Below are 17,452 nucleotides of genomic sequence, written 5' to 3'. Positions count from 1 at the left end.
CCTACCTCACCCCCTACACAAAAATTAACTCAAAATGGACCAAAGATCTCAATATAAAAGAAAGTACCATAAAACTCCTAGAAGATAATGTAGGAAAACATCTTCAAGACCTTGTATTAGGCGGCCACTTCCTAGACTTTACACCCAAAGCACAAGCAACAAAAGAGAAAATAGATAAATGGGAACTCCTCAAGCTTAGAAGTTTCTGCACCTCAAAGGAATTTCTCAAAAAGGTAAAGAGGCAGCCAACTCAATGGGAAAAAATTTTTGGAAACCATGTATCTGACAAAAGACTGATATCTTGCATATACAAAGAAATCCTACAACTCAATGACAATAGTACAGACAGCCCAATTATAAAATGGGCAAAAGATATGAAAAGACAGTTCTCTGAAGAGGAAATACAAATGGCCAAGAAACACATGAAAAAATGTTCAGCTTCACTAGCTATTAGAGAGATGCAAATTAAGACCACAATGAGATACCATCTAACACCGGTTAGAATGGCTGCCATTAAACAAACAGGAAACTACAAATGCTGGAGGGGATGTGGAGAAATTGGAACTCTTATTCATTGTTGGTGGGACTGTATAATGGTTCAGCCACTCTGGAAGTCAGTCTGGCAGTTCCTTAGAAAACTAGATATAGAGCTACCATTCGATCCAGCGATTGCACTTCTCGGTATATACCCAGAAGATCGGAAAGCAGTGACACGAACAGATATCTGCACGCCAATGTTCATAGCAGCATTATTCACAATTGCCAAGAGATGGAAACAACCCAAATGTCCTTCAACAGATGAGTGGATAAATAAAATGTGGTATATACACACGATGGAATACTACGCGGCAGTAAGAAGGAACGATCTGGTGAAACATATGACAACATGGATGAACCTTGAAGACATAATGCTGAGCGAAATAAGCCAGGCACAAAAAGAGAAATATTATATGCTACCACTAATGTGAACTTTGAAAAATGTAAAACAAATGGTTTATAATGTAGAATGTAGGGGAACTAGCAGTAGAGAGCAATTAAGGAAGGGGGAACAATAATCCAAGAAGAACAGATAAGCTATTTAACGTTCTGGGGATGCCCAGAAATGACTATGGTCTGTTAATTTCTGATGGATGTAGTAGGAACAAGTTCACTGAAATGTTGCTATATTATGTAACTTTCTTGGGGTAAAGTAGGAACATGTTGGAAGTTAAGCAGTTATCTTAGGTTAGTTGTCTTTTTCTTAGTCCCTTGCTATGGTCTCTTTGAAATGTTCTTTTATTGTATGTTTGTTTTCTTTTTAACTTTTTTTTTCATACAGTTGATTTGAAAAAAGAAGGGAAAGTTAAAAAAAAAAAAAAGAAAAAAAGAAAAAAGACAAACAAGGAAAAAAAAAAAAAAGATGTAGTGCCCCCTTGAGGAGCCTGTGGAGAATGCAGGGGTATTCGCCTACCCCACCTCCATGGTTGCTAACATGACCACAGACATAGGGGACTGGTGGTTTGATGGGTTGAGCCCTCTACCATAAATTTTACCCTTGGGAAGACGGTTGCTGCAAAGGAGAGGCTAGGCCTCCCTGTATTTGTGCCTAAGAGTCTCCTCCTGAATGCCTCTTTGTTGCTCAGATGTGGCCCTCTCTCTCTGGCTAAGCCAACTTGAAAGGTGAAATCACTGCCCTCCCCCCTACGTGGGATCAGACACCCAGGGAAGTGAATCTCCCTGGCAACGTGGAATATGACTCCCGGGGAGGAATGTAGACCCGGCATCGTGGGATGGAGAACATCTTCTTGACCAAAAGGGGGATGTGAAAGGAAATGAAATAAGCTTCAGTGGCAGAGAGATTCCAAAACGAGCCGAGAGATCACTCTGGTGGGCACTCTTACGCACACTTTAGACAACCTTTTTTAGGTTCTAAAGAATTGGGGTAGCTGGTGGTGGATACCTGAAACTATTAAACTACAACCCAGAACCCATGAATCTCGAAGACAGTTGTATAAAAATGTAGCTTATGAGGGGTGACAGTGGGATTGGGAATGCCATAAGGACCAAACTCCACTATGTTTAGTTTATGGATGGATGTGTAGAAAAGTAGGGGAAGCAAACAAACAGACAAAGGTACCTAGTGTTCTTTTTTACTTCAATTGCTCTTTTTCACTCTAATTATTATTCTTGTTATTTTTGTGTGTGTGCTAATGAAGGTGTCAGGGATTGATTTAGGTGATGAATGTACAACTATGTAATGGTACTGTAAACAATCGAAAGTACAATTTGTTTTGTATGACTGCGTGGTATGTGAATATATCTCAATAAAATGATGATTAAAAAAAAAAAAGAGGCAAAAAAAAAAAAAAAAAAAACATTGGTGTACAAATATCTGTTGTAGTCCCTGCTTTCAGTTCTTTTCAGTTCTTTTGGGTATATACCTAGAAATGGGATTGCTGAGTTATATTGTGATTCTATGCTTAACTTTCTGAGGAATCACCTACTTTTCCACAGCAGCTGCACCCTTTTACATTTCCAGCAACAATGCATGATGGTTCTTATTTTTTTCACATCCCTGCAACACCAATTGTTATTTTCCTTTTTTAAAAAATTATAGCCATTCTGATGGGTGTGAAGTGGTATCTCTGTGGTTTTCACTTGCATTTCCTTTATGGCTATTGATGTTGAGCATCTTTTCATTTGTTTATTGGGCATTTGTTTATCTTCTTTGGAGAAATGTCTATTCCAGTCCTTGGATTATTGTAAAACTGGGTAGTTTGTCTTTTTCATTGATGAGTTATAGTTCTTTAAATATTCTGGATATTCAGCCCTTTATTAGATAGATGATTTCCAAATATTTTCTCCCATTCTATAGGTTATCTTTTCACTTTCCTGATAATGTTCGTTGATGCACAAAAGGTTTTAATTCTCATGAAGTCCAATTTATCTATTTTTTCTTTTGTTGTCTGTGCTTTTAGTGTATATCTATGAATCATTAAAGTTCCTTTATTTTAATTCATTCTTTTATAGATATCATGTAAATGGAAATTTGTCTTTTGACCTCATCTGAATTTTTTCTTCTAACAAATTATTTTATCTTGCCTACATGTGTTATGATATAATTGCTCTTTCCTCTGTTGTTTTTTTGTATTCTATTTTAGCGTTCCCTTTCCCCTCCTTTATTTTCAGTTGTTTGTATTTTCTGTGCTTATTTTTTGAAAGATATACAGTTTATTCATCTATATAATGTATAAACATAGATTTCTTTTTTATTCATCTCAGCAATCCTATGTATGATGTGTAGACATTATTTCCTTTTTATGGTTAAGAAACTGAAGTGGAGGCAAGTTGATTGACTTGTGCAAAGCTACAAAACTATTCAGTGGTGGAGCCAGAATTTAAACACGAGAGGTTCATCACTCGATCATACATGCTTTCTGCTATTCCAGCTTGCCCCATCCCTAAAATCTTTAATTTCTTCTAGGGAGTTTTAAAAAGTGCTAGTAATAATGTTCTAGGTTTTTCAGTTAACTGGTTAATAATAATGGATATTTAGCAAAAACCATACTGTGTATTGGCTGCTATGTCACGCAACTTTACAAGGCACCATTTACCATTCAGGAGACACCAGCCCTTACAGGGCTTAATATACATTATATACTATTTAGTCTAATCCTTTCAACAGTGATGTGAGGTAGGTAGTATTTTTCCATTTAATAGATGAAGAAACTAAGCTTCACAAAGGTCAAGTGACCTTTTAAAGTAACATAGATTTTAAGTAGCTGAGCCAAGATTCAAAGTCAGAATTCAAAGTCCGGACCATCAATCTCTATAGCTTGCACTCTGCCCACTGTGTTGTATGCTATATAGTCTTACTTAATCAAAATTTGTTAGTAATGAGTGGGGTTGAATCTTGTCAGGCTCTGACATATCTCATAAATCAAAAAATTTAATGTATCTCTATATTAGTCATTCTAGGATTAATGCAGCTTCTTCCTAATCTCTTAGTAGGAAATTATCAATAATAAGTTTGTGTTCATTTACTGATATATGTAAACGGCCCATATTTTTCTCTGAAATATGAGATGGTACTTTTTTCTTCAAGAGATGAAAATCCTTTCTCACCTAAAATGCTCGTGTCTATCTAATAAGGAGTTTCTTCTTATTCCTTTTTTTCTTACCTCATGATAGTCTTTCACTGTTTAACCTCTTGACTTTTTTTTAATTCTCTTTCTTGAAATTTAGGTTTCATCTTGACCTTCTTCCTATGTTTCTGCTCCTTACACACCTACCCAATTTTCATCCTTTCTAAGAAGCTTTGAAGTACTTCTCAGAAATTTACCTCTTCTGCTTATAGCATGTAAAATTGTCAAGTAACTCGGTAGATTGAGAGACTCAGCACATATTTGCTCAGGATATTGGATCAGTTTATGTGTTCTGTATCTCAAGAATCTCAAGATTGTATTGAACTGTATCTTTTTGTGATTTACCCAGTAAATTTTGTCCTAAATAATTATGGCAGAGTGTCTTGGTTTACGTAGTTTCTCTGGTCAGCAAGTTAGATGGGAGATAGACAAGTGGAAATATTATCCCTAAACTCATTTAATCTTTTTCCTTATCCCTTGGTAATAGTCTCAGCTAATCTTTTTTTTTTTTTTTTTTTTTTAATCATCATTTTATTGAGATATATTCACATACCACGCAGTCATACAAAACAAATCGTACTTTCGATTGTTTACAGTACCATTACATAGTTGTACATTCATCACCTAAATCAATCCCTGACACCTTCATTAGCACACACACAAAAATAACAAGAATAATAATTAGAGTGAAAAAGAGCAATTGAAGTAAAAAAGAACACTGGGTACCTTTGTCTGTTTGTTTCCTTCCCCTACTTTTCTACACATCCATCCATAAACTAGACAAAGTGGAGTTTGGTCCTTATGGCTTTCCCAATCCCATTGTCACCCCTCATAAGCTACATTTTTATACAACTGTCTTCGAGATTCATGGGTTCTGGGTTGTAGTTTGATAGTTTCAGGTATCCACCACCAGTTACCCCAATTCTTTAGAACCTAAAAAGGGTTGTCTAAAGTGTGCGTAAGAGTGCCCACCAGAGTGATCTCTCGGCTCGTTTTGGAATCTCTCTGCCACTGAAGCTTATTTCATTTCCTTTCACATCCCCCTTTTGGTCAAGAAGATGTTCTCCGTCCCACGATCCCGGGTCTACATTCCTCCCCGGGAGTCATATTCCACGTTGCCAGGGAGATTCACTCCCCTGGGTGTCTGATCCCACGTAGGGGGGAGGGCAGTGATTTCACCTTTCAAGTTGGCTTAGCCAGAGAGAGAGGGCCACATCTGAGCAACAAAGAGGCATTCAGGAGGAGACTCTTAGGCACAAATATAGGGAGGCCTAGCCTCTCCTTTGCAGTAACCGTCTTCCCAAGGGTAAAACTTATGGTAGAGGGCTCAACCCATCAAACCACCAGTCCCCTATGTCTGTGGTCATGTTATCAGCTAATCTTTTTACTGTTAGTAGGTAGCATTAGTTCCAGGTAGAACCCAGTGTGGTAGTGTTGCACAGTTGAAGTCAGAAAGCTTCTACTCTGAATCATGGATACACCACTTACTAGCTTTCTGATTTGGGATGTACTGTGTAACCTCTGTAAGAATTAGGTTCTCGTATGTAAAATAGGAGCTGTAATGCCAACTTCATTGGCCTGTTATGAGGATTAAAGATCATAATGAGTATAAAGTATATAATAATGTCTAACTCATTATTTAAAGAGTCCATAATACCTATAGAAAGTGAGATATCTGTTCTCTGTTACCTTGGAGATCATGGCAAGAATTAATAAACAAACCTTAGGGATAGTCAAAATACAAAAGACACCCGAAGCATTAAAATGTATTGTATCTATAATTTTGTGAATTTAGGAAAAATGAGATAAATTAAATTTCATATAGACATTAATATAAAAGAACAGCATGTATACAAGTTTACTCAACACTTAACACTCCTTAATTGCCTGCTTTCTGCCATGTACTAAGCTGGGTCCTGAGGATGCAAAAGTAAGTCAGTCATAGCTTTACCCTTAAGGAGCTTACTCTTTAGTACATAGCTATGGAGACAAATAATTGCCTTATCTTTTTTTTTTTTTTTTTAATCTTCATTTTATTGAGATATATTCACATACCACGCAGTCATACAAAACAAATTGTACTTTCGATTGTTTACAGTACCATTACATAGTTGTACATTCATCACCTAAATCAATCCCTGACACCTTCATTAGCACACACACAAAAATAACAAGAATAATAATTAGAGTGAAAAAGAGCAATTGAAGTAAAAAAGAACACTGGGTACCTTTGTCTGTTTGTTTCCTTCCCCTACTTTTCTACACATCCATCCATAAACTAGACAAAGTGGAGTTTGGTCCTTATGGCTTTCCCAATCCCATTGTCACCCCTCATAAGCTACATTTTTATACAACTGTCTTCGAGATTCATGGGTTCTGGGTTGTAGTTTGATAGTTTCAGGTATCCACCACCAGCTACCCCAATTCTTTAGAACCTAAAAAGGGTTGTCTAAAGTGTGCGTAAGAGTGCCCACCAGAGTGACCTCTCGGCTCCTTTTGGAATCTCTCTGCCACTGAAGCTTATTTCATTTCCTTTCACATCCCCCTTTTGGTGAAGAAGATATTCTCTGTCCCACGATGCCGGGTCTACATTCCTTCCCGGGAGTCATATTCCACGTTGCCAGGGAGATTCACTCCCCTGGGTGTCTGATCCCACGTAGGGGGGAGGGCAGTGATTTCACCTTTCAAGTTGGCTTAGCCAGAGGGAGAGGGCCACATCTGAACAACAAAGAGGCATTCGGGAGGAGGCTCTTAGGCACAACCATAGGGAGGCCTAGCCTCTCCTTTGCAGTAACCGTCTTCCCAAGGGTAAAACTTATGGTAGAGGGCTCAACCCATCAAACCACCAGTCCCCTATGTCTGTGGTCATGTTAGCAACCATGGAGGTGGGGTAGGCGAATACCCCTGCATTCTCCACAGGCTCCTCAAGGGGGCACTACATCTTTTTTTTCCTTGTTTTTCTTTTTTTTTTTTTAACTTTCCCTTCTTTTTTAAATCAACTGTATGAAAAAAAAAGTTAAAAAGAAAACAAACATACAATAAAAGAACATTTCAAAGAGACCATAACAAGGGAGTAAGAAAAAGACAACTAACCTAAGATAACTGCTTAACTTCCAACATGTTCCTACTTTACCCCAAGAAAGTTACATAATATAGCAACATTTCTGTGAACTTGTTCCTACTATATCCATCAGAAATTAACAGACCATAGTCATTCCTGGGCATCCCCAGAACGTTAAATAGCTTATCTGTTCTTCTTGGATTATTGTTCCCCCTTGCTTAATTGCTCTCTACTGCTAGTTCCCCTACATTCTGCATTATAAACCATTTGTTTTACATTTTTCAAAGTTCACATTAGTGGTAGCATATAATATTTCTTTTTTTGTGCCTGGCTTATTTCGCTCAGCATTATGTCTTCAAGGTTCATCCATGTTGTCATATGTTTCACGAGATCGTTCCTTCTTACTGCCGCGTAGTATTCCATCGTGTGTATATACCACATTTTATTTATCCACTCATCTGTTGAAGGACATTTGGGTTGTTTCCATCTCTTGGCAATTGTGAATAATGCTGCTATGAACATTGGCGTGCAGATATCTGTTCGTGTCACTGCTTTCCGATCTTCCGGGTATATACCGAGAAGTGTAATCGCTGGATCGAATGGTAGCTCTATGTCTGGTTTTCTAAGGAACTGCCAGACTGACTTCCAGAGTGGCTGAACCATTATACAGTCCCACCAACAATGAATAAGAGTCCCAGTTTCTCCACATCCCCTCCAGTATTTGTAGTTTCCTGTTTGTTTAATGGCAGCCATTCTAACCTGTGTTAGATGGTATCTCATTGTGGTCTTAATTTGCATCTCTCTAATAGCTAGTGAAGCTGAACATTTTTTCATGTGTTTCTTGGCCATTTGTATTTCCTCTTCAGAGAACTGTCTTTTCATATCTTTTGCCCATTTTATAATTGGGCTGTCTGTACTATTGTCATTGAGTTGTAGGATTTCTTTGTGTATGCAAGATATCAGTCTTTTGTCAGATACATGGTTTCCAAAAATTTTTTCCCATTGAGTTGGCTGCCTCTTTACCTTTTTGAGAAATTCTTTTGAGGTGCAGAAACTTCTAAGCTTGAGGAGTTCCCATTTGTCTATTTTTTCTTTTGTTGCTTGTGCTTTGGGTGTAAAGTCTAGGAAGTGGCCGCCTAATACAAGGTCTTGAAGATGTTTTCCTACATTATCTTCTAGGAGTTTTATGGTACTTTCTTTTATATTGAGATCTTTGGTCCATTTTGAGTTAATTTTTGTGTAGGGGGTGAGGTAGGGGTCCTCTTTCATTCTTTTGGATATGGATATCCAACTCTCCCAGCCCCATTTGTTGAAAAGACCATTATGACTCAGTTCAGTGATTTTGGGGCCTTATCAAAGAGCAGTCGGCCATAGATCTGAGGGTCTATCTCTGAATTCTCAATTGGATTCCATTGATCTATATGTCTATCTTTGTGCCAGTACCATGCTGTTTTGGCAACTGTGGCTTTATAATAAGCTTCAAAGTCAGGGAGTGTAAGTCCTCCCACTTCGTTTTTCTTTTTTAGAGTGTCTTTAGCAATTCGAGGCATCTTCCCTTTCCAAATAAATTTGATAACTAGCTTTTCCAAGTCTGCAAAGTAGGTTGTTGGAATTTTGATTGGGATTGCATTGAATCTGTAGATGAGTTTGGGTAGAATTGACATCTTAATGACATTTAGCCTTCCTATCCATGAACATGGAATATTTTTCCATCTTTTAAGGTCCCCTTCTATTTCTTTTAGTAGAGTTATGTAGTTTTCTTTGTATAGGTCTTTTACATCTTTGGTTAAGTTTATTCCTAGGTACTTGATTTTTTTAGTTGCTATTGAAAATGGTATCTTTTTCTTGAGTGTCTCTTCAGTTTGTTCATTTCTAGCATATAGAAACATTACTTACTTATGTGCATTAATCTTGTATCCCGCTACTTTGCTAAATTTGTTTATTAGCTCTAGTAGCTGTATCGTTGATTTCTCAGGGTTTTCTAGATATAAGATCATATCATCTGCAAACAATGACAGTTTTACTTCTTCTTTTCCAATTTGGATGCCTTTTATTTCTTCGTCTTGCCAGATTGCCCTGGCTAGCACTTCCAGCACAATGTTGAATAACAGTGGTGACAGCGGGCATCCTTGTCTTGTTCCTGATCTTAAAGGGAAGGCTTTCAGTCTCTCACCATTGAGTACTATGCTGGCTGTGGGTTTTCATATATGCTCTTTATCATGTTGAGGAAGTTTCCTTCAATTCCTACCTTTTGAAGTGTTTTTATCAAAAAGGGATGTTGGATTTTGTCAAATGCTTTTTCAGCATCTATTGAGATGATCAATTGATTTTTCCCTTTTGACTTGTTAATGGGTTGTAATACATTGATTGATTTTCTTATGTTGAACCATCCTTGCATGCCTGGAATAAACCCCACTTGGTCATGGTGTATGATTTTTTTAATGTGTCTTTGGATTCGATTTGCAAGTATTTTGTTGAGGATTTTTGCATCTATATTCATTAGGGAGATTGGCCAGTAGTTTTCCTTTTTTGTAGCATCTTTGCCTGGTTTTGGTATTAGATTGATGTTAGCTTCATAAAATGAGTTAGGTAGTGTTCCATTTTCTTCAATGTTTTGAAAGAGTTTGAGTAAGATTGGTGTCAGTTCTCTCTGGAAAGTTTGGTAGAATTCCCCTGTGAAGCCATCTGGCCCTGGGCATTTATTTATGGGAAGATTTTTGATGACTGATTGGATCTCTTTGCTTGTGATGGGTTGGTTGAGGTCTTCTGTTTCTCCTCTGGTCAGTCTAGGTTGTTCATATGTTTCCAGGAAATTGTCCATTTCTTCTACATTATCCAGTTTGTTGCCATACAGTTGTTCATAATATCCTCTTATAATTTTTTTAATTTCTTCAGGATCTGCAGTTACGTCACCTTTTTCATTCATTATTTTGTTTATATGGGTCTTCTGTCTTTTCAATTTTGTCAGTCTAGCTAGGGGCTTGTCAATCTTGTTGATCTTCTCAAAGAACCAACTTTTGGTGATATTTATCCTCTCTATTGTTTTTTTGTTCTCTATGTCATTTATTTCTGCTTTAATCCTTGTTATTTCTTTTCTTGTACTTGTTTTAGGATTGGTTTGCTGTTCATTTTCTAGCTTCTTCAGTTGATCCATTAGTTCTTTGATTTTGGCTCTTTCTTCCTTTTTAATATATGCGTTTAGTGCTATAAATTTCCCCCTTAGCACTGCTTTTGCTGCATCCCATAGGTTTTGGTATGTTGTGTTCTCATTTTCATTCGTCTCTATATATTTAGCAATTTCTCTTGCTATTTCTTCTTTAACCCACTGATTGTTTAGGAGTGTGTTGTTTAACCTCCAGGTATTTGTGAATTTTCTAAGTCTCTGATGGTTATTGACTTCTAATTGTATTCCATTGTGGTCAGAGAATGTGCTTTGAATAATTTCAATCTTTTTAAATTTATTGAGGCTTGTTTTATGTCCCAGCATATGATCTATTCTGGAGAAAGTTCCATGAGCACTAGAAAAGTATGTGTATCCTGGTGATTTGGGATGTAATGTCCTGTATATGTCTGTTAAATCTAATTCATTTATCAGATTGTTTAGGTTTTCAATTTCCTTATTGGTCTTCTGTCTGGTTGATCTATCTATAGGAGAGAGTGATGTGTTGAAGTCTCCAATTATTGTGGAAACATCAATTGCTTCCTTTAGTTTTGCCAGTGTTTCTCTCATGTATTTTGTGGTATCTTGATTGGGTGCATAGACATTTACGATTGTTATTTCTTCTTGTTGAATTGTCCCTTTTATTAGTATGTAGTGGCCTTCTTTGTGTCTCAAAACATCCCTGCATTTGAAGTCTATTTTATCTGAGATTAATATTGCTACACCTGCTTTCTTTTGGCTGTAGCTTGCATGAAATATTTTTTTCCATCCTTTCACTTTCAGTTTCTTTGTGTCCCTGTGTCTAAGATGAGTCTCTTGTATGCAACATATTGATGGTTCATTTTTTTGATCCATTCTGCGAATCTATATCTTTTAATTGGGGAGTTTAATCCATTTACATTCAACGTTATAACCGTGAAGGCATTTCTTGAATCAGCCATCTTATCCTTTGGTTTATGTTTGTCATATTTTTCCCCTCTGTCTATTAATATCCTTTATTGTACCCATACCGAATCTCTTTAGTACTGAACCTTTCTCCAAGTCTCTCTGTCCTTTCTTTGTTTCTCTGTCTGTAGGGCTCCCTTTAGGATCTCCAGTAGGGCAGGTCTCTTGTTAGCAAATTCTCTCAGCATTTGTTTGTCTGTGAAAAATTTAAGCTCTCCCTCAAATTTGAAGGAGAGCTTTGCTGGATAAAGTATTCTTGGCTGGAAATTTTTGTCACTCAGAATTTTAAGTATATCGTGCGACTGCCTTCTTGCCTCCATGGTGGCTGCTGAGTAGTCACTACTTAGTCTTATGCTGTTTTCTTTGTATGTGGTGAATTGCTTTTCTCTTGCTGCTTTCAGAACTTGCTCCTTCTCTTCTGTGTTTGAGAGTGTGATCAGTATATGTCTCGGAGTGGGTTTATTTGGATTTATTCTATTTGGAGTTCGCTGAGCATTTATGATTTGTGTATTTATGTTGTTTAGAAGATTTGGGAAGTTTTCCCCAGCAATTTCTTTGAATACTTTTCCTAGACCTTTACCCTTTTCTTTCCCTTCTGGGACACCAATGAGTCTTATATTCGGACGTTTCATATTATCTGTCATATCCCAGAGGTCCATTTCGATTTTTTCAATTTTTTTCCCCATTCTTTCTTTTATACTTTCATTTTCCATTCTGTCATCTTCCAGATCACTGATTCGTTGTTCAACTTCCTCTAGTCTTGTACTATGAGTGTGCAGAATCTTTTTAATTTGGTCAACAGTTTCTTTAATTTCCATAAGATCATCCATTTTTTTATTTAGTCTTGCAATGTCTTCTTTATGCTCTTCTAGGGTCTTCTTGATTTCCTTTGTCTCCCGTGCTATGGTCTCATTGTTCATCTTTAGTTCTTTGAGTAGCTGCTCTAGGTGCTGTGTCTCTTCTGGTCTTTTGATTTGGGTGCTTGGGCTTGGGTTATCCATATCGTCTGGTTTTTTCATATGCTTTATAATTTTCTGTTGTTTTTGGCCTCGTGGCATTTGCTGAACTTGATAGGGTTCTTTTAGGATTTGTAGACCAATTGAAGTCCTTATCTCTAATTTATCAGATCTACAGCTTCGTGGAGTACACTTTCTCTAACTAACCAGCAGGTGGCGTCCACGAGCCACCTGTTCTCCACAAGCCAGTTCTCCCCTGCTTCGCCTTTTTGGTGAGTGGGGGAGTGAGTCTTGTGGGGTCCAATTGGTGTACCAAGCTTGCGTGTGTAGTTGGTGTTGCCTGCCCTGTATATGGGGCGTGTTTCTGGGCAGTCAGGGAGGGGCGTTGGCCCTAACAATCAAATCTCCCTGGTAATCCTAGAGTTTTAAAGCTGCTGCAATAGTCTAATCCTTCAGTTCAGTCCTGCCACTGTTTGTCTCTGCCACTGACCCACAAGTCCTTGGCATTGGCGTATGGCTCCTGAGACTTGCAAGTGGGCCCCTCTTCCAGGCTGTGCACCCCGGGTCCTCTGTTGAGGGATGACTGTGCTATGTCACAGGTGAGTGCCGTCCCCCCAGGGCAGTTCTGGGCTGCTGGGCTGTGTAGGGAGGCTCCCAGTCTGCTCAAATGATGGCTGAATGGGGCTTTGTTAATTCACACTGCTCCACCTTCCCAGCTCTGGGGCATTCAGCTGAGGTTGCAGGGAAGGCTAATGTCCACGCCCAGTTTTGTGGTGTGTGCCTGTATTTGAAGCACTTCCGTCACACTGGGTTGTCTGGGGCAGCTCTGGGCTATGGGGCTGGCGATGGGCAGGAGTGTTTCCTGTCCACCAGGATGGTGGCTGTGAGCGGACACCCCCCTTTTCTTGGGAAGTTGTGTTGTTTAGTGAATTTTCTCAGCCACTGGATTATTGCCTTTTGTCTCAGAGCTCTCTTAGTTCTGCTCTTGACTTGACGTGCCCAAATTGCAATTCTTTGAAGCTTTCTGTATTGGGCTTCTTAGAGTAATTGTTTTAGAAAAAGAAAAAAGGATTTAAAAAAAAAAACAAAAAAAAAAAACGGCCCTCCTCAGAGATCTAATGGGTTATTGAAATGCTAATAGACAAAGCAACCAGGGCCATTAAGGAAAGGTCCACAGGGCAGAGAGATCAGCTTTGCTTCGGGATTTGCATATGCACCTCAAGGCCTGAGCTCCGCCCTTCCCCTTTCTGTGTTCACCAGAACTCCAAAAATCCTCTGCTTTTATTTTGGAGTTTTTCGTGTTGTTTTTTTTCTATGCCTGTCTCCTCTCTGCTGGGCTGGCTGCTCTCAGAGTCTCTGGTGTCTGGTCTCAGTCTATCTATGGTTGGAGTTTGAATCAGTAGAATGAGTTTCCGATAAGAGCAGCCACTGCAGTTCTCCCTTCTCCTTCCCGGAGCTGACAGCCCCTCCTCCCCCGGGACTAAGCCTGGCAGGGAGGGGCGCGGGTCCCCTGGCCGCAAAAACTTACAGATTTCGCTGATCTCAGCAGTTCCACGTTTTCATGAGTGTTGTATGAAGTATGCCCAAAGACAGATTGCTCTGTGGTGTCCAGTCCACGCAGTTCCTGGCTTTTTACCTACTTTCCTGGAGGAGTAACTAAAACTTACAGCTCACCAGTCTGCCATCTTGCCCCCGAATTATCTTTTTCCTTGTTTTGTTTTTTACATTTTTTATTGTAAAATTTAACATATATGCAGAAAAGTGATAACTTTTCAAAGTACTGTTTAGTGAGTAGAGAGCAAATTCAAAGAATGTTATGATAGGTTACAGTTCACAATTTCAGTTATTTCCTTATTGTAACAGTTAGCATATATATAGAAAAGTGATAACTTTCGAAGTAGAATTTAACAAGTAGCTATAGAGCAAATTCAAAGCATGTTATGGTGACAGTTCCACCTTGTCAGTTATTTCCTTCTAGCTATTGGAATAATTTCTGTAGATGGCAATTCAGCTATATTTGTCAATCTTTCCCCTTCTATGAATATATCCTAGAACTATAATATTTTGTATTTTTGTGTTTTCTCTTGTTAAGAAAGATTCATTTATTTTATTGGTTTAATTTTTTTCAAAGAACCAGCTCTTTGTCTTATTAATGCTACCTTTTTACTATTTTTAAATTCATTAATTTCAGAGCTTATTACTTTCTGTTTGCACCATCCTTAAATTTATTTTCCTAACTTTCAAAGAATGATGTAACAACTAGTTAGAGAACACATTTCAAAGAAAGTTATGGGTTACGGTTCCACTTCTTCAGTTATTTCCTTATTGTGAAATATAACATATATACAGAAAGATGACAATTTTCAAAGTACAATTTAACAAGTAACTAAAGAGCGAATTTCAAAGAATGTTATGGGTTATAGTTCCACCATTTCTGTTATTTCCTTCTAGCTATTCTAATACCCTAGCATCTAAAAATATATTTATATAAAGATTCAGTATTCATAATCCTTTGTTAAATCCTATCTTTTCTGTTGCTGTCCCTTCCTCTTGTTTAATCACTTTGTTGCTCTTCCGGAATGTCTAGGCAATTACCACTGTAACTTGTTCATATTGAAAAGGGGTGTTGACCTTATGGGGAAGGGAGGGTGCATCTGGCTGATGTTCTTGAAGAGGCTGTTGCTCTGGGTTTTGGGACTTAACTGGCATAGGAACAGTTTGGAGGATTTAAGTTTCTGAAAAATAAACTTAGTGAGTGAAACTTTCATAGAGTCTCAGATAGGGACCTAGGTATTCTTTAGTATTTTGGGTATTTTGTTGATTAAGGCTTGGTATTCTGAGGCCATTTGGAATACTTAGCTGGAGCTTGCAAAAGAGTAACCTCCAAGGATAGCCTCTCGACTCTTATTTGAAATCTTTTAGCCACTGAAACTTCATTTTGTTACCTTTCTTTACCCCTTTTTGGTCAAGAAGGTATTCTTAATCCCTCGATGCCAGGGCCAGGCTCATCTTGGGAGTCGTGTCCCACGTTGCCAGGGAGACTCACTCCCCTAGGAGTCATATTCCATGTAGAGGGGAAGGTAATTAATTTATTTACAGAGTTGGGCTTAGAGAGAGAAAGGGCCATATCTGAGCAACAAAAGAGGTTCTCTGGAAGTGATTCTTAGGAATATTATAGGTAGGCTTAACTTCCTCTTTACAGCAATGTATTTCACATGAGGAAGCCTCAAGATTGAGGGCTTGACTTATTAAGTAGGAGGTTCCTAATTTCACATAGCATATATTCTGTCCAACATAAAAAATCAGCGTCTCACATTATCTTCACTTAGTTGTACAATCACCAGCACTCTCAATTTTAAACAATTATCATAACCCAAAACACACGAAGGCTCTTATCACCTCCTAATTATTTATCCCTTGTATTAGAGTGGTACTGGTGAGGTATTCCTATTAAATATAGGAATTATATTAATATGCAATAGGTAGTTTTTCCCATATGCCACTGTATTGTTCACTCTTTGTACCAGGGTCATGCCTTAGAAGTAGATCATGCAAGCACTTATTTGTATTTGTGTTGCTAATCTGTGGGATACATGACTTTAAACAAACCCTTTCAATCATGTTTACCTTTAGTGCGGTACTGATACTTATAATCCCATTAACAAACTATCATCACTCCTGTCCATTCCCGTACCTTTTAAGTTCACCCTTATTAGCATGTCTGTACGTATTACATAATCATGCCCCCTTCACTAGCTTCTGTCTATCTCTAGGTCCCCTATATTCTACATTATAAGGCACTGATTTTACATTTTTCAGGGGTCATAGTAATGGGAACATATAATATCTCTCCTTTTGTGTCTGACTTATTTCCCTCAGTATTATGTCTTCAAGGTTCATTCAAGTTGTCATGTTTCAGGACCTTATTCCATCTTACTGCTGCATTGTGTTTCATCATATATATATATACCACATTTTGTTTATTCACTCATCTGTTGAGGGACACTTGGATTGTTTCTATCTTAGCAATTCTGAACAATGCCACTGTGAACATCAGTGTGCAAATGTCTGTTTATGTCACTGCTTTCAGATCTTCTGGGTACATACCCAGAAGTGAAATTGCCGGATTGTAGGGTAACTCGATATCCAGTTTTCTGAGGAACCGCCATACTGTCTTTCACAGTGGCTGTACCATTATACATTCCTACCAGCAGTGAATAAGAGTTCCAATTTCTCCACATCCTCCCCAGCATTTGTAGTTTCCTGTATGTTTAATGGCAGCCATTTTTACTGGTGTGAAATGGTAGCTCATTGTGGTTTTGATTTGCATTTCCTTAATAGCTAGGGAAGATAAACATTTTTTCCTGTGTTTTTTAGCCATTTGTATTTCCTTTTCAAAAGAATGTCTTTTTGTATCTTTGGCTCATTTTACACAAAGTGTTGTAGGATTTCTTTATATACGCTGGGTATCAGTCTCTTGTCAGATATATAGTTTCCAAATATTTTTCTCCCATTGAGTTAGCTGACTCTTCACTATTTTGATAAAATCCTTTGAGGTCCAGAAGATTTTGATTTTGAGGAGTTTCATTTATCTATTTTTTTTTTTCATTCCTTGTGCTTTGGGTGTAAGGTCTAAGAAGCTACCTTCTAATACTAAGTCTTGAAGATGTTTCCCTATATTATCTTCCAGGAGTGTTAGGGTACTGTCTCTTATATTGAAGTTTTTGATCTACTTTGAGATAATTTTTGTGAAGAATGAGGTGTAGGGAGCCTCTCTCATTCCTTTGGATACGTATATCCAGTTCTCCCAGCCCCATTTGTTGAACACACTGTTCTGTCCCAGTTCGGTGCATTTGGGGGCTTTATAAAAAATTAGTTGACCATAGAGCTTGGGGTCTATTTCTGAACTCTTGATTCAATTCCGTTGATCAGTGTGTCTATCTCTGTGCCAGTACCATGCTGTTTTGACCACTGTGGCTTTATATTAGGCTTTAAAGTCAGGAAGTGTAGGTCCTCCCACTTCATTTTTCTTTTTTAGAATGTTTTTAGCAACTTGAGGCCCCTTTCCCTTCCAACTATATTTTGATTACTAGCTTTTCCAGGTCTGCACAGTAGGTTGTTGGAATTTTGATTGCAATTGCATTGAATCTGTAGATCAGTTTGGGTAGAATTGACATCTTAACGATGTTTAGCCTTTCTATCCATC

At 38.0% G+C, this 17,452-nt stretch overlaps 1 protein-coding gene across 1 annotated transcript in view; it reads left to right on the top strand.

Moving 5' to 3' along the window:
- The window catches only part of UBN2 (ubinuclein 2), a 98,773-nt gene that overhangs the window by 40,647 nt on the left and 40,674 nt on the right, over positions 1–17,452 (top strand). The gene's annotated exons all lie outside the window — the stretch shown is intronic.

Source organism: Choloepus didactylus, chromosome 5 (assembly GCF_015220235.1).
Source record: "Choloepus didactylus isolate mChoDid1 chromosome 5, mChoDid1.pri, whole genome shotgun sequence".
NCBI lineage: Eukaryota > Metazoa > Chordata > Mammalia > Pilosa > Megalonychidae > Choloepus > Choloepus didactylus.
Note: the sequence above shows the minus strand (reverse complement) of the source record. Positions and strands in the feature narration are given on the sequence as shown.